The following is a 17,873-nucleotide window of genomic DNA, read 5'->3' as shown; positions in this document are numbered from 1 at the left end:
CTTGAGATATTATTATCCCCATTTAACAGAGGAAAACACTGAGACTCAGAGGTTCAGTGGCTTGCCTAAGGCCACACAAGTAAGTGGCTACGCCTTGATTAAAGTTCAGGTCTGATTTCAGACCAGAGCTCCCTCCTCCTCACCTGCTGCCTAAGGGAATGGGGGAGATGGTGGAGATGGTGGAGCCTTCCCCTCCCCCTTCCATACCCCTGTTTGCCTGCCTGACCTCCCACCCTCCCCCAGCTCTGAGGCCTATTGCCTTCCTGTCAGGAAGGAAAAGATCAGTCCCACCAAATCTGGCCAGGTTGTTTGTTCCTCCAGTGTGCCTGATGGGGCTCACAGATGTGGCCCTTCCCGGGAGGCTTTCCTCTGAAACCCAAGCAATGAGACTGAAGGGGGCCACTCTGATGGAGGACGCAGCATGGGGAAGAGCAGATACCTGGAGCCTTCCAGCCTCCCCAAGCAGACAGACTCAGGTTGAGGCAGAGTCTTTGGCCTCTCATAGTCTCTGACCTCTCCTCCACAGCTCCCTTTCTTGACTGTTTTTGGCCTTCTTAGCAGGCTGCTTGGGCCCTATGCAGACCCTGCTCCCTCCCAAAGCTGGGTTCTAAGGCTCACACTCAGATTCACAGTGGTAGAAAGGCCTTTGACATCACCTACATCAGTCCCCATTCCTCAGATGAAGAGCCTATGGCCCGGAGAGGACCACGAATCCTCACCCTTATGGAAAAGTGTGTTCAGTGTGTATGGTGGGGGTGGGAAGGGGATTGGTTAGAGCCATCAGTGTTTCCCAGCCTGTTTCACATCATGATATACATAGAGGAGTATACATATTTATTCAGCACACTGGGGTGGAGACAGAACTGTGCCTGGTCTTAGATGACCGGCCCAGGGCTGTCCCCAAGGGCTAAGGAGATATCTCAACACATCTGCAACCCATTTGGACATATCAGTTGGGAAGCTCTAACTTAGAGGGAAGTTTAGGAAGATGAGAGGCTGTCCAGGAGTCTCAGATTCCAGGGGACCTAACAAGAGGACCTAGATTCCCAGGTGGGCTCTCAAGAGTCAGCCACCTTCCAAGGACCCCTCTACAACCCCACGCAGGGAGGTAGCACAATGAAGCAGGTCAGAGTATGGACTTGGAACTGAGAGAGACCTAATCCCAATACATCTGGTAGAGCTGTGTGACCTTTGACAAGTTGTCTACCCACTCTGAGCCTCATCTGTAAAATGGGGCTATCCAGGCGTGTCCAGGAAGACAGCAGAATCAGCTTGCCAACCCCAAGAATGTGAGCATGACAGAGACAGAAGGCTGGGAAGAGGTAATGTTAGACAGAGTCCCCTCCTCATATGTCAGGAGGAGAATATGCATAAAGGCTAGACTGTCCCTTAAGATGTAGGATACACTCAGGCTCCTATAAACTGTCCTATAAAGGTTACCATCACTCAAGAACTTGAAATGAAAGTTGAACAGAGGGAGGACTGGTGAATGAAAGGAACATATATGAAAGCACCTCCATGGGAGTGTGTTCCACTCATCTTGTCTCATTTAGCCCCACATCCCCCTGGCAGGTAGAGAGCAAGGCTCCATCCCTGTTTATAAGTGGGATCTCTGAGGCACAGGAGGGTGGTGGCATGTGTCCTAGGCACATGGAGAACAGCGGCACAGCTGAGCTTTGCTCTCCAGACCCTCTGATTTTGGAGCTCAAGGTCCTCCCTACTTTGTAATACTGCTTCCTACCACAGATGGCCTCAGCTCAGAGTTTCGGTCCTGAGCCACTGCCACTTCAGTTCATCGAATCCCCACTCCTGGTGGGCCTGGAGCTGGACACAGGAAACGGATGAACAAGACCCATCTCTGCCCCAGGGGGTACCCAGTCTGGAGGAGCACAGACATGAAAACGAGCAATTATACACCAACATAAGCATGAAGCAGCACGGCGATTCCACCCAGCCTCCAGCTCGGCCTTTAAGAGACAAGATAAAGCTCTTAAGAACGTAGTCTCCAATATTCAACAACAAAGGCATTCAACAACACTTGCAGTTACGTGCCGGAGATTGTGCTAAGTGCTTCATGTGGCTCAGTTTCTCCTTGTAATGATCCTATAAGGTACACATTGCTTTTAATCCCATTTTACAGTTGAAGACACCGAAACTCAGGTTTAAGGCCCTAAGGCCCAAGGTTACAGCTGATGGAGCTGAGAGTTGAACCCCAACAGCCCCTGTGCTTGACTGTCATGCTATGCTGCCTGCAGAAACAGTTCTAAATGATAGGGAACTAAAATAACCTAACCAAGGCCCAGCCTGCGTTAGGTTTCACAGTCCAGCCTCCAGACCCACCAACTAAAGACATCCTGTGGCTGCACTATGCACCCGAGGCCAGCTTGCACGCCCATCTGAGAGCCTGGCCAGCTGGGAGCAGGTAGCTAACAAAGGGTTAACATCTGGGCCAGAACTGGGGTTCCTAAGAGGCTGAGGCTAGAGGCTGGGTGCTCGGTGTGGGCCCTCAGCAGGGTGATTAGGAAGGAGGGGAACTCTAATCAGGGACACCACATGGCAGCAGGCTGGCACAACATACCCTCCCAAGGCACTGGGCTCAGGAAGGAAGACAGGACTGCTGAGATGCCACCTCTTCCAAGCAGCCTTCCCAGAATATTCTCCTGCATAGAACCTCACAGAGCCCTATGTGGCAGCACTTATCATTTCGGCATGGGTAGTTAGGGTGGGCATCAGATGGACATGGGTTCAAATGCTGGCTCTCTCCTCCCCTAATTGTCACATAACTTTTCTAAGCCAAAGAGGTAAGGAAAGAGAGGCAGAGAATGACAGGGAGAGAGGCACAGAGAGAGACAGGTATCAGGTGAAGGGAGCCTCCTATGCATCCAGGGCCCAAACCCAGCAAATTGCAGGCCCTCTGGTCTCCATGGAAAGTCCCCAGGGAAGGCCGAGGCAACACCTGCTCAGGAATGCAGCCCTGCTGACCAAGGCAGAGTCCCATCCTGGGAGCCAGCCCAGACCCACCTTCCAGACCACCCCAAATGCTCACTTTCACCCTCTTCTCTAGCCAAGAGAAGTGGCCTCCTTGAGGGACCAGGGCCCTCTGATTCTTACCCATACCCCCCCTCCCCCCACCATCAACAATGGCCCTGCCCCTCCCCATCCCATTCTTCTCAGCCTTGGCCTCCCTCAGATTCTGGGAGCACTGGGCGGTGCCTTGGACAGAACCCCAGAGATTCCTGAGCAGGCTGGGTCTTTCCCACTAGAAGGGCTACTGGAGTCACTCAAAGGCCCCTAAGGGAGCTGAAGCCGGGGCAGGGACAACATCAGCCAGCAGCAGCTATGCCAAAATGATCACCAATGTCCTAAGCAGCCCCATGAAATCTTCCCCAACCGGAGCCCTCAGGGCCCTAGGGAGGAAAGAAGAAAGAGACCATATGCAGACAGCTCTACCCTGTCATCACTCCCCTTCCCTAACCCTCAGCTTCCCTGTCTGTACAACGTGGATGGTCCCTATGCCAGCCCCTAAAGTAAGGTTAACATCTAGGACCCTCCACCCTAGAGACCTAGGTCTCTGCCACCCTCACCTCCTCTCAACCTACTTCCTACAGGGAATTGGAGGGCCATGGCCCTGGAAGACATCATGTAGCCAAGAATGGGAGCACCTGCTGAGGGTTGGGGACTGGGGGCTGGTGGAGAGGTCATGAGTCCCAGCTGTGGGCCTTGGATGCCTCCCCTACATCCCAGCTCCTTCAGTCCAAGACCCCCCACTGCCATTCTGGATCAGGGGACTTAGCCCTGGAGTTTGGGATGGAAAGCCTAGTTCTGCCCCTTTCAGCTGTGACCTTGGGCAAGTAGTCTCAGCTCCAGGACCTCCCCTCTCTTGCATAACAAGAGTTCATTCCTACCTTACAGGGAGGTGTGTGGTTTGAGGATGGGAAAATGCTCCAGTTCAACAAAGGGAAGTGAGGTGGTTATTATCACTGAGAGGCTCTGGGCCTCAGTGAGCTGGGAGGAGGGGGTTGTACAGAGAGACAGAAATGGAAAAAAATGTGCCTGATGCTATATAGAAAGTGGTCTGGTATGGGGTTTCAGGGGTTCCAAGAGCTATCAGTGCAGGGGCCTGCGGTGACACCACCTTGGTCCCCAGTCAGGCAGGGCCTCAGCCCTGGGTCCCCAGGTTGCACAGGATAAAGAAGCTCAGATAAGCTGCTTGCCCAGGGAGAGGGCCCAGTACACCAGCCCAAAGCCAAGAGCACAAAAGCCTGGTGAGTCTCTGAGCGTCCAGAGGGAAAGTAGACTGTTTACTTTGCAGTAGGAAAATAGATATGCAAGTGAACCACTACTGGCTGGGACTCCAGGCTCCTGGGAGGAGCACTCAGAGCTTTAGGTCACCTGGATTCCCACCAGTACTCACCCAACTCTACCAGGAAGCCTGTGTGATCCTGACAACACAGGAGATGTACAATCCCCTTCCACAGATCTGAAAACTGAGGCTCAGGGAGGTCCTGTGTCCAAGGTCACAGCTTGGAACTGGCAGAGCCTCCTTGGAGCTGATTCTGTCCCTCTGCCCAGTCTTTCCCCCATTACCGTCCTAGAACACCCCTAGCTAGAGCAGACAGAGTTCAGGCCTTAGACCGAGGCCCAACCAGATATCCCACTCAAGGGGGTTGGGTGGATAGAGGTGGAATGAAGCCCAAGCTGATTGCAGGGAAGGGGAGGGATTGGCATTTCCTGAGCTCCTGGGATCCACCAAATGTCAGCGTCAGCGGTAGGTGTTTTGCTCGCTTTATCTCATGTAAGCCTCATAAGAGGTCAGTGAGGAACACAGTATTCTCATTTTCAGGACAAGGAAGCCAGGAGTCAGGGAAGATGAGTGACTCACTCAGGGTCACAATGTATGGGAGCCCAAGGTCTGAGGCTGACCCTGAAGTCATCAGCTGTCCCCAGCCCATGCAGACCCAGTGCCCCGAGCCCTGGCAGCCTGGGAAACCCACAGTAGCCACAGCCCTTGCACTCATGGCCTCACTGGGGAGCTTTAACCTGGTTAGCCAGTTCGCACTGGGCAGATGAGAGCATGGAGTTAGCTTGGCCTGAGTACCAAGGCTTTCCCGAGGGAAGAAGGGCTAGAGCTGGGCCTGCAGAATGGGGAAGACTCAGGTCAAGAGACGGGGAGGAGGGGAGGGCATTCAGGCAGAACCATGGGGCCTGGGCACCGAGGTCTAAGAGTCCAGAAAATTCTGTACTGTGCATCTGGAGGGCAGGCACAGTTAACAGGGAAAGCTAGGGGCTGAGGTGGGAGGGGGAGAGGGGTTCCTGGCCCAGAGCAAGGATCTCAGGTCACCCTTGGGTGCAAGGGGCCCTGGAGTTCTGGGCCCCTTGCACCCAAGTCCAAACGCCCTCCCTGCCCAACTAAGAGCCCTGGGATCCCTAATTCTGAGGCTGAGAATAGAGAGGAGCCCAGAGTTCTCCCTCTTTGCTTAGGAGGCACAGTGGGGTAAGGAACTAATCTCAGATGGGGAGCAAAGAAAACACAGGTTTCAATCCTGGCTCCAGCATCTCTTTAGCTGTAGGATCCTGGGCATCTCACACAGCCTCTGTCATCATCTATTAAATGGGCTCAGTAATAATACCCTCCCTGCCTATTTCATAAGATGCTGGGAGGCTTGCAGGACTAAGAATGTGAGAAAATGTGCACTGTTAAAAGCTATAAAGTACAAGGTATCATTATGAGAAATGAGGACTTGGATGCCTCAAGCATGGGAGTGACTTGCCCAAGGTCACACAGCCAGGTGGCAGCAGAGCTTGATTTTAACTGGGTATCCTGATGGTAGGCTAGGGCCCTACCACTGCAAGCCCCCCAAGCCCCAGGGAAGCCCTGCCCCTGGGGCTGACCCTCTTTGCATGGGTGGTGGGCAGAGCATGGGTTGCCTCCCTGACATCCCAGCTCCTTTGGTCCAAGACTCACTGCCCCGCTGGACCAGAAGACCCAGCCTTGGAGTTTGGGGTGGAAATCCCTGCTCTGTCCCCTTTTAGCTATGACCTTGGCCAAGTAGTTTCAGCTCCAGGACCCTGTTTCCTCATCAGTAAATGGGGGCTGAAAATAACCTCTACTTGGGGGTCTGTAGGACAGTGACCTACATCACGGCTGTAAAGTGCCCAGGGCAGGGTCTGGCACACATTAGATACTCAACAGATAAGGGTTCTCTCCTGGCCCTCAGCTGTGCCTGCCAGGAAGCTCTCAGGCTCCATGGAGCTCAGCAGGGGGAAGTTTCCATCCTCTAGGAAAACCTGGCCAGAATAATAACTAGAAACATTAACTGGCTGGAGGACACTAGATCTTGGGAGAAGATCATGTTACTGAATGGCTAGTGGGGCCTGGGGGAGGCAAAAAGTAGAGCAAGACCCAGGCTCAGAGACACTGTGGGGGAACCTGCCTTCCCAGCCCCCTCAGTTGGGGTCCCCTGGGGCAGCACAGTTTTCAAGGAAGGTACCCCTGCTCCTCCATGGGACCCACAGGGAGAAGCCCAGAATTGGGGAGGGGAGGGCAGGGGAGGGGAAAGACTAGGCCAGGGTTCCTGTAAGTGTTCCTGCTGGCTTTTAGGGCACACCCTCAGACATACCAGGTCCCCTGCCAAAGCCTCAGTTTTCCCTTCTGTAAAAATGGGGTGGTGATAATCATCTTACCCTCCTGCACATAAACATATACATAGCACACACAGGAGGAGGGTAATGAGGTGGGGACAGGGCTCACTTGAGGCTTTACCGAACAGGGCAAGGTGCCCACCATCAGCAGCACCGGGAGCTGGAATTCACCACACAGCCCCCACCCCGCCCCACTCCCTACTCCACTGGTTCTCAGCGTGGTCCCCAGACCAACAGCAGCAGCAGCTCTTGGGAACATGTTAGCAATGCACACTCTCGGGCTGCCCCCCAGACCAACACCACCGGAAGCCCTGGGGGTACAATCTGTGCTTTAACAAACCCTCCAGGAGGCTGGCATTTGTCAAAGTTTGAGAAGCACTGCACCACCCATGATCCACCTCCTACTCCTGAGAAACTCCCTCCCACAGACTCATCTCCCCACTCCCTGGCTCCCAGAAGGCTGCTGGGGAAGGAGTCACCATGGAGAGGGGTCATTAAACAGTAAAGAGGTCCCATAATTAGTTAATGACACCACTGGCTCCTGGAGAGGAGGGTCAAAAGTCAGACTAGAGTGGAAGAGTAAAAGCTCCCCCATATCTGCCTGTCTTTCTTTTTCTGTCTCTTTCACACACACCCCAAGAACCTGTCCTTCCTTCTATGGGTCTGCTAACTAGCACTGAGGGGCACTGTCTCTCCCTCCCCTCAGGGGCCCTGGAGCTAAATGTGGGGTATGTTCTGGGGGGTGTCAGGAAAAGGGCTTTTCCCTGAGATTCTGGCCCGCAGACCTTGAGTTTAAAGACCACCTGACTGGAAAGCCACTTCTAGGAATTCACTCTGTGGAGAGTTGAGCACAAAGCATATGTCTGGACAAGGTGATCACTGTAGCAATGTGGATACTAATAAAAAATTCAAACCGGCCTCAATGTGCAACAGCAGGGGAGCACTTAACTGGGTCACAGCAGATCCACGTGGCACAGTGCTGTGGACAGAGAAGCCGCTGTGGAAGAGGGTTGAATAACGTGGAAAAATCCTCCCTTACAAAGTTAACTGAAATGCGGCGGCACAGGAAGTGGTTCATATGGTATGATCCCAATCGTGTGTGTGTGTGTGTGTGTGTGTGTGTGTGTGTGTGTGTGTTCACAGTACTTATTTCTGAACGGTTATTTCCTCCTTTGCATCTGTCTGTTCTCTACCCAGCAAATTTTTCCACAAAAACTATTTCTTCAATAATTTAGAAAGTTATTTTTTAAGTGCCCATTTGGTTCAGATGGGGATGAAGTTTTTTTTTAAAGTTGACAGAAGTATCTCTTTACTACATCAGTCACTGGCCTGGGGCATCCCTGGCTACAAGGGAGACTTGGTCCTTTCAGAGTATCACACATTCCATATGGTCCCAACAAGCATGATTAGGACCAACAAGTGGAAGCTAAGGGAGGGTAGGTTTGCTCAAATTCTATACCATATTTTTGAAGAGTTAGATCTGTCCCGAGAGGAAAGGTAGTGAACTCTCCAAGCCTTGAGGTATGTAAGCAAAAGCTGGATGTTTTCCATGGGATCAGACTTGGTAGGTGGGTTGACTCGATGAACTATAGAGCCACTCACGAAACCATGATCCTGTGAATCTAGTCACAAGCACCCAATTTAATCCTCAACTCTAAGCCAAGAGCACTCAGGTTGAGGCTGGGCTCACACAGTCTGATCAAGGACTAAGCCCACAGAGACCTAAGGCCCTCCTGACCCCCAGAGCTCCCAGCAGACCTGGAAGTCTCCTTCACTACAGATCAGGGACCTTACTCTTTGTCATTTCCCCAAAGGAGTGGCAGGAGCAACCTTTGTTCACCATTACCATCCTTATCAGCCTCTGGCTTGTATGGAGGACGCATTCTGAGCTGGGCCCACCACTAAGCATTTTACCTACACTAACTCTCACTTAATCCTCACGCAAGCCCACGGAGTGGTACCATTACCTATCATTCTCCATTTCACAGATGAGGAAACCAAGGCTCTGAGGGGTTGCAAACCTTGCCCAAAGGTGAGCAGATAGTGGGAGGAACAGCTGGCCCATACCTAGGTCTGGCCATCACCAAGTCCTAAGAAGCCTGAAGAAGCTGGAGCTGTAAGTACAACCCCAGTGGTCCCCTACATGCAGCTTGTCCCCCCACCTCCTGGGGGGAGGGATTTTTGATATGCACAAAGTCTGAGAAGCATGACACCATGCTATATAGTCTCCTGGCAAAAACAACAACAAAATAAAACAAACAAAAGAAAACTTTTGCTGGACCCTGCCAGGACAGGGTGTAGGGCAGAGAGAAAGGGAATCTGAGAAGCTTTGGGGGGAAAAAAAAGTAGACGACATATCCTTCCAGTCTCAGTTACATCTCTGCTGCATATTCAGAGAGGTCGGAGGTCAGGGAGGGCAGTTTCCTACATGACCAACAGTAACCTAAGGCCTCCCCACTCATTCACTTGCCACGGAACCTCATATAAACCAACCCTCCTCACTCCCCATGAGTTTCCATTTCCCCTATTCAGGATGATGTCTCATACGGTCCCATTGCAACGACATTCTAATATTCCATCTCCTAAGACCGTGAGTGGGAGAGTGGTTTTCCAACCATAGTAGAATTACTCATTGTTACCATGATCAACAATGACAAATTCACACTTATTGAGCGCCAACGGCATGCCTGGCATCAAAGCGCCTTATATTTGAGAGGGGGAACACATATTCCCCTCCCCACGGTTTTTCCTTGACAAGGGACCTCTACTGGGAGAACACCTCCGGCCTCGCTCCGCCCCCTTCCCGCTGGGACCCGCAGCGGCTCATCTGATTGGCCGTCTGGGAGACGCACTGGGCATGCTCAGGGGCCCCCGCGGCAGGGCCCGGCCGCCCGCCCGCGCTCCTCCGAGCGCCTCTCCGCCGCCACCTGCTCGGGCAGCGAGGCGGGCACCTGCCCAGCGCCGCCTGGGACCGGACGGACGAGCCACACTGCCCGTGCCAGGGAAGACGGTTAGCAAGCCCGCCGGGTCCCGGATCTAATGCCACGTTCTCCGGCTGCCCGCTCAGTAATGACGCTGACGTTTGGCACTCCGTCTTTGTCAACTGTTTTCTTGCCACTTGCTTCCAAATTCAGGATGAAAAAGGGGGGTCCTTCTAAAACCACCAACACGTTTCAACCTTCACAGCACCCCCCTGAATTAGGTTTTATTATTTTCCATCATTTTGACACGAGGAAATGAAGTCTGTGGGTGTCGATGACTGTTGAAAAGCCTGTTGAAAAGTTTTCTAAACACCATGCGGCCCTCGGGGCGTGTCCAGCACGCGGGAAGCCGGTGAAACTCCCATCCTACCGGGCTCTTGTCTCCCCGGACTGAGGCCCGTGGCCAGCGCCACTCCTTCCATAAACATTCCCTCAGTCCTTTGCAGCTTGACAAATGGATATTCATTTCAAACCAACACCCCACCCCCTTTTGAAAAAAATATGCTTTATTAACAACAACAAAAAGCTCAATATGACCCCAGGATCATAAAATACATTTTTGTTTAAATATGTATAATAAGTTTTTTAATAGCTTTACTGTGTGTTCTTTCTTAAGCATAAAAATAATAATGGGCTTGCTACAGAAGATTCAGAAAATAGGGGAAAGTTAAAAAAAAAAAAAGCCTGTAATCTGATCTATATAATCTCACTGTTATGTGTACATTTAAACGGATTCATCTACTTTCTGGCCTTGTTGAGTACAGTCGTGGGGGTTGGGCAGCTCTGCCATTCTGTGTCCGTAGTGTCTCCATGCCAGTGCCAGGGCCTGCCCGCTGACAGTGGCTCTCTCAGTGCAGGAGAATGAGCCAAGCACCCAGAAGTCCTTTCGATGAATAAAACCCTGCAGATGCCCACTGTGACATCATATGGGCCTCGCTTACAAACACCAAGTGCAGCAAATGCAGGATAATAGCTACAGTTTTGCAGCCCAAGAAGGTCTGTAACTTATCTGAGGCCACAAAGCAAGTGAAGGATGAACTGGGATGAGAACCCAGGACTCCTGATCCCCAGACTCAAGCTATTCGCCAAGTTTTTCTGCCCCCAAAGACTTAACTCCTGCTTCCAATTAATAATAGCCACACTACGCAAACCACCTCACACATACATAACACTTACTTTGTGCCAGGCACACTTCGTAAATACTTCACATACATTAATTCATACCATTCTCAAACAGCTCTATGAGGTAAATACTTTTATCATCTCCATTTTAGATGCTGAGACTGATGCACAGAAAGGTAAAAGCATTTGCTGAAAGTCACACCCAGCAGCTAAATATCAGAGGCGGGAATCATTTACAGGCCGTTTGGTTCCAGAGTCCGTGACATAGCCTATGGTTTCTTCCCCACTCTCCTGGGCCAAGGCCAGCTGGACCCCAGGCAGGCTTCTGGAGCACTTACTGCCTGAAGAGCAAGAAAACCAGCCTAGAGGGTCACCTCCCTGAGAAAGGTCATTGCAACTTCCCAGCAGAGGCAGGATCTGAAGCCAGGCTTCCTAAAGCCCAGCCTCCAGCACTTGGTCTACTTTTCCGCATTGGCTCTGTGAGCCTATGTCTAGATTCTCAACAACTTCCATCCCAGATCACCCTTCAACACATCAGGGAAATCCAGGGGTGGGGCCCAAAGAAGGAGCAGAAGTTCCCACTTCAGGGAAAGAAGACAGGGGAGAGTGGAGATGCCTCCCAGATTCCCACTTGGTGGTCTGGAGGGATAATATCTGGGGTGGGCTTCCTGGAGAAATGGGCCTACCATTCCCCAGCCCTGAGGCCATGCTCTCATAGGACAGTAGCACTTTCTGTAAATAACTGCTGAGCTGAAGGTGCCTTTTCTGGCTGAGTCAGGGTTCACTAAGGGCCAGTGTGGCCTCTCAACAGGCTGGGGCTGGAGGAAGTCTGGTTGTTCCCCTCTCAGGAGGGGAAAGGCCAGGCCTCACATGGGAAACCAAAACCCTGACTGAAGCAATCCCAGGCCAGCAACTATTCCTACCTCCCTGGACCCAGGTTCCAGGAGCTGGGCGGGCAGGCCTGAAGGGCAAGGCAGGGGCATCCAGACTTCGCCTTTGCCAAGGAGTTGCCAAGGATCTGGCACAGAACTGGGCTGCCCCAAGGAGAATCATGTATTCATTCAACCATCATTTCCCAAGTGCCTGCTGTGTGCCAGGCCTTGAGCCAGAAGTCAAGGATACAGAGACGGACAGGGCAGTCCCAGCCTGGGGGGTTCACAGAAACACTCAGCATGCCACAGAACAGCAACAAAGAGGAAAGTACTCGGTGTACATAAGCACAGAGGACAGGGTTGGGCAAAGTCTGCCACTGACGTTCAGACCTACTTCCCCTCAGGAAGCTTAGAGTCATGTTGGGGAGACCCAGCCACCCCCAGGAAGAGCAGGGCAGCACCACACAGCCAGAAATGACTAGCATCTTGGGCACGTACAACCTTGTGTTGGAGAGGCCCAGAGGGCCGTGCAGGAGGCAGGTGCTCTAGGCAATGTTCCTGGAGGCCGGAGAAGCAACCTGGTACAAGCTTTGAAAGATGGGCCAGAGGCAGAAAAGAACAGCTCTCATTTATGGAGCACTCGCTGTGTGCAGGTATGAAATCGCTAAGCTATACACATACACACTTTTGCTTTATCTCATGTCCCCCTGTGAGGTAGTTACCAATATTATCCCCAATTTTCAGATTCAGAAACTGAGGCTCAGGAAGGGTCACATAGCTAAGAATGAGCAGGGCAAAGATTCCAGCTCCAAGTCCAACTCTTCACCACTGCGTTGCACCATGTGCCTAACTGCAGACAGGCAGAAGGAAGCTGAGGATGCTCCGGTGGAGGGTAAGCAAGGGTGAGGCGGTGGGACCGCTTACGGTATGTTTGAGAGGAGTCACCCACTGCCACTCTGTACTGAGAGCCTGTGTTGTGTGTGTGTGTCCGCGCATACACACCTGCAAACGCATGCATGTGGGCTCACATGTACCTACTTTACAAATGACAGATCCTGGTTATAGAACCCCCTGATAGCCAAGTGGAGAATAGGCCATTAGCAGGGCAGGGAAGGGAAGCCCAGACAAGGAGATGGAACTTATGGAGGGTCACACTGCCTGTAAACAGAGGAATTGGAAAGAACCTCAAGAACCAGAGTCGGCCTCTCCCTCCGCTCAGCTGCTTCACCATGCCAGTGCAGAGTGAATCAGCTGCTGACAGGAAAGCCACGGCAGAGGGAGAATCCCAGGGTTGAGTCAGGAACCAGCCAGATCCCAGACACCAACTGGGTCTGTGGCTGGCCTCCTGCTCACAGGCAGCATCAAGGGGGAAGGGAAGGGGGAAGCAACACACGTACAACACCACTGATGTTTACCTCTGGACTTCCCTCTGGGCTCCTTGGATCAAGGCTTAGAGGAGGGGAAGCGGTGGGCAGGGCAGTTCCTGCTGAGATGAAACCAGCCCTTCACCCCTCACCCCACCTCATCCCACAGAGGGGCCCAGACCTTTCCTTCCCTCCTGCCTCTCCCAGAGCCAACTCCTGAGGGTTTAATGCTCTTGATTACATCATAACCACCCCCTCCGATCTTCCCATGGGGTGGAAGAAGTGGGTATAACAGTTTGGAGCAAGCGGTCAAGCCAAAACAAGGGGGTGCCAGCTGGCCCCAGAAGTTCCAAATCCAAAGGAATGCTCAAGGCTTGGGTCTGGTCAGCCCTGTGCCAGGAGGGACTGTCTGGTCCTCAAGGAAAGCAGGTTGGGTCCCAGGGTTGGGGGTGGAGGGGAAGTGGGGAGGAGAAGCTTTCAGTGGCTTAAAAGTCTGAGGCCTCAAGAGAGAAGGGACTGCCCCACATGGCAGAAACTTCAGAGGAGCCTGGGGGAATAAAAATCCACCCCCACATGTGGGAAATTTGTGCCTCTCTGGCTAACCTCTGACCCAGGCCCTCCCTGGGCTGGGGCTAGGAGGAAGAGAGCCACAGACATTTCTCCCCATCTACCCTGCTCCCAAACCCACTGCTGACTGGCTAAAGGTCTGCCACTTGGCCCACATGCCCCGTCATGGCAAACACGGGGCCTCCTTGGGTGGCTCCCTCTCTGTTACTCTGTAGCAGCACTCATCACCCTCCCCAGCACCCCTGCCCACCCAATCCAGCACCTTCCTGAGCCCCTGCTATGCACCATGATCTAGCCTGGGTGGGGAACAGAAAGAAACACGGGGCATACACTGGGACACTCTCACCTCTCCTATGTCACCTGGGTCCCTCCCACCCCTCTGATGGTACCTTTTCTATCCCCCAGCTGCAGATATCCTGAAAGCTCCCAAAGGGGGGCCTCCTTCCTCATCACCACAGCCTCAGTTCATCATCTCTTGACCACTGGGTCACCTACTCCAGCATATCTGGCAGACTGCCTCTCCTTAAGTGCCACTCTGATTGTCACTCCCATGCTCAAATACCTTCAGTGGCTCTTACTTTCTACAAATCCAAACATCTCACCTTGGCATTCAAGGCCCTCCATGAGTTGATCCAACCTACCATTCCTTTACATCCCTGCACAGTCCCAACTCTTCAGCTGGCCTGATCAACCAGGAAGTTTCTTTAACTCTCCCTGAACACTCTGACCTCCTTGCCTTTGCCTATTTTCCTCTGCCCAAAACACTGTCTTCCTTGTAGCTGCTGAAACCTTCCTAATCCACCTAAACTCCATCTCTTCCAGGAAGCTTTCCTGAAGATCCTGCTAATCCTTTCTTCATTTATCTCCTATCAGAGTCACTAGTACCCTTGTCTTAGCTCCTTCCTAGGTAGTAAGCAACTAAGGATGGGATCAATGTGTCACCGTTTGTCATTCATCATGTGGAGAAGAGTGGGGGGTAGGACTTTCCAGGAGATGCTTACTAAGCACTGTTTGAAATGACCAACCAGGACTTGGAAGCCCAGGCAGAAAGTCCTGCTCAAGTCTTACCAACTCTAAGAAATGCCCTCACTCCCTGCCCTGCTTTCTCTAGTGTTTCACTTCTTCTAAGTACCACCTCCATCCTATTCTCTCCCTCTCTCTTATTTACTGTAGCCTTCAATCAGACTCTGTCCCATAGTACTTTCCAGTTGGCTTCAGAGTGTAGGGCTCACCTCCCCAGGAGGTGCAGGGAGCCAGCATGCAGCATTCCCAGTCTCCTCCAGTGCCCATCTCTGATCAAACAGATAACAGGTGCCCACATTGCCCTCAACTCCACCCCATGCCAAGTGTGCAATAGAAGAGCTGGATTCCAGCCACCAGAGCAGTACAGACCCATGAAATCTCATGTGACCTGGAGCCCTGGGTCTGAGTTATCCTCTCCAGTAGGGGCCTGGTGGGGATGGGGAGTCCTTACTGTCAGCAACTCAAAAATCAGGGCAGAGACCAGGTCTAGCTAGTTGACCTCTGAAACAATACTTAATATATGGTAGGTGCTCAGTACACATTTTTGTGTTTATTAATTGAACACCCACCAACCTCAAGCAATATTATAGAAAACTCACCTACCCTTTGGTCCAGATGACAATCTGAACCTCAGTCTTGAAATGAACAAAGTGATGCTGGTGGCAGGTGGCAATTTCTGGCCCTCACAAGGCAGAAGGGGATGCAGCCAGTCTCTGACCCTCCAAAAACAGGCTCATTCCCAGGCAGGAAGCCAGCCCACCACCTGCCCATCCACATCAGGGCAGCTGGCATGTAGTGAAGCCTCACTGAGTGCCTGGCGCCTCGCTAAGCCCTGTATACACACTATTCCATTAAGTCCTCACTACTGCCATTGGGTACTATCATTACCCCCATTTTACAGATGAGGAAACTGAAGTTTAGGGGGGGAGTGGAAGCCAAGTCAGTTTGGTCCCAAAGCCCAAGCCCTTGACCACTGATCTAGGCTGCCCAACCACCAAGGCCCTGGCACAGACCACCCACAACCACCAAGGACAGAAACCTCCAGGCCCAGGAATAACCCTGGGCATTCAGCAAGAGCCCCAGGGGCCTGGGCTTGACTCTGGGTCCAAAGTTTGGCCGTTTTTTCCCTTCCCTTCCCCACTCACCGAATGAGAACTTGTCCCCTGCTTTTTGCCCTGGGCCCCCCCAGGCCAACTCACCTGGAAAAGCCCTTGAAGGGGCACAAAAGCCCCCTTGAGTTTCCTACCCAAAGTCATACTGGGCTCTCAGAGTTGGGGGGAAGGGAGATGAAAACTCCCTGCCTTGGGCTCCACTCCCCCTGGGCTTGTGGGTTCAGATAGTTACCCCATCTGAGTAACTAGTGTAACCTTTAAAGCAATTCGCTCACGCTGGCGGAGACTGGGCTTTGCTCCTTGCACTCAGCAGGCAGGGAAACTGCGGTCTGACAGCGCGACCTGAATATCCGTAGCTGAACTGCAGGTTCTCACCTGCCAGCCTCACCTTCCGGGGTTTTAGCGAGAAAGGGCAACGGGACCGTGAAGTTCACCTGGTTCGACCTCCTTGTACTGGAACCCGTGAGGTCTGGAGCCCAGGGTCACACAGCTGGTGCATGCGGAGCTGGAGAACCGGGGTTCAAGGCTCCGGAACTTAAGCTCCTCACCCACCAGCTGCCTCCGTGGCCCGACCTGTCACTTGTTCCGAGAAAGCTGCCCAAGCGCGCTCTGGAAGCGGTGGCGAAAACTCACTTCGCCACCGGCTGTCCGGCCGGCCTCCCCGCGGCCCCCGCTCACCTGCCCGCTGTGCTTTCCGCTCGGCGCCGCCGGCCTGGCCTCGCTCGCTCGCGCCCCGCTCGGATCCGACTGCGCAGCCCCGGGCTCAGCCCCTCGACCCCCTCCCGCAGGACCTCAGAGAAAGCGGCGGCCTCGGCCAAGCCCCGCCCCCGCCTGAAAGCCCGCCCCGCCCCCGCCCCCTGGTCCCGGCCCAAGTCCACCAGCCCCGCCCCCGGCGCCGCGGGACCGTAGCCAGGCCCCAGGCTCGCTCAGGCTCCGCCCACCGCGGAGGTCGGCCAGCCCCGCCTTGGGCACTGCCGGGTTGGCCACGCCCCTTGCCACGCCCCCTAAGCCGCCCAGCCTATCCGCAGCCCCGCCCCCAGGCGAGCAGAGGGGGGAGGCCCGCCCCTGGCCCCGCCTCCTCGCTCTGGCTTCGGCGCGCCTCCGGCCGCCCCGCGCGGGTGAAGCCCGACTCCCCGCCTGGGGGTCCGCGCTCGAGCCCTGCTCGGCGGAAAGCCGGCTCAGAGAGCTGCCGACGGTCCTCTCCCTCCTCGGCCGTCCCTTTCCTTCCCGTCGCCCCGCCTCCGGCACACTTTCCTCCGCACCCACCCGGGCCCCCGGCCTGTAGGATGAGGCCACGCCCCAGGCGCGCCCCTTCCCCCCCAGCGCCCACCTAATCCTGTCCGGCCCCGCCGAGCCCGGCCCGGGCCGGGGGGCCCGCCGCCCCCCACGCCCGCATTCCAGGGCGGGTGTATCCGGGTGCAACGGGCGAACGGCGTGGGAGCGGCTCGCGTTCCAAGTCCGAACCTCGGTCGGGAGGCGGCTTGGGCCCCGGCACACTTTGCAGATACTAACAGCGACCCCTGACTGAACTCTCGCCAGGGGCCGGGCTCTGTGCCAAGCGCTGCAACAACGACTAGCTCTTGAATTTGCACAAGGCTATGCAAGTGTCGCACCCGTTTTACCCAAGAGCAACCTGAGGCTGAGAGAAGGGCACTCGTGGCCTCCGAGCCTCACGCTGGAGGCGTGAGAGGGATCCAGCTCCCGGCCCTGAATCACAGGCTTGATGCTGCCCCAGCTTGCCTGGACTGGCTGGCCCCCTGGAGAAGTGGCCGGGCCAGCCAGCTGTTGGGGCAGTGCCCAGCAGGCTGCCTGAGGTGAGGGCGGAGCCGTGGGTTGATGAGGGGGGTGGCGGGAGGGCTGTTGCCCAGAGCCCTCAGGTGACTTCCTCCCTAGAGAAGAAATGGCCCAGAATTAAGATGGGCTGCAAAAGATCTCCAGGTGGCTGTGGTGCCCCCACCTGCATTCCTGCCCTCTGCATTCCCAGACCCCAGGGGCCAGCCTCTGGAAGGTTACCTGCCGGGTTACGGACCAGGACCATTTACCCGTGCGGTTGACAAAGCTCTTTCATTCCCATTATCTCACTGGCATCTCCCAAGGACGTCATTCTGCGTGGGTGGAGTAGGGTGGAAACTGGATCTCAGCCCAGCATGGCCTTTCCCAAAGCTCCGTCCTTGGACCCGCAGCAGCAGC

The 17,873-nt window shown here is 54.1% G+C and overlaps 1 protein-coding gene across 2 annotated transcripts in view; it reads right to left on the bottom strand.

Moving 5' to 3' along the window:
* The window catches only part of CD82 (CD82 molecule), a 47,454-nt gene extending 31,033 nt beyond the window's left edge, over nt 1-16,421 (bottom strand). Inside the window, exon 1 of one of the 2 annotated variants that reach the window (XM_016197662.2) lies at nt 16,362-16,421. The gene's annotated coding sequence lies outside the window, so the exon portion shown is untranslated. The remainder of the gene's footprint in view (nt 1-16,361) is intronic. The other variant, XM_016197663.2, reaches the window with a different exon arrangement.
* Between the last annotated feature and the right edge of the window lie 1,452 nt (nt 16,422-17,873).

This window comes from Miniopterus natalensis, chromosome 11, assembly GCF_054644295.1.
Source record: "Miniopterus natalensis isolate mMinNat1 chromosome 11, mMinNat1.hap1, whole genome shotgun sequence".
NCBI lineage: Eukaryota > Metazoa > Chordata > Mammalia > Chiroptera > Miniopteridae > Miniopterus > Miniopterus natalensis.
Note: the sequence above shows the minus strand (reverse complement) of the source record. Positions and strands in the feature narration are given on the sequence as shown.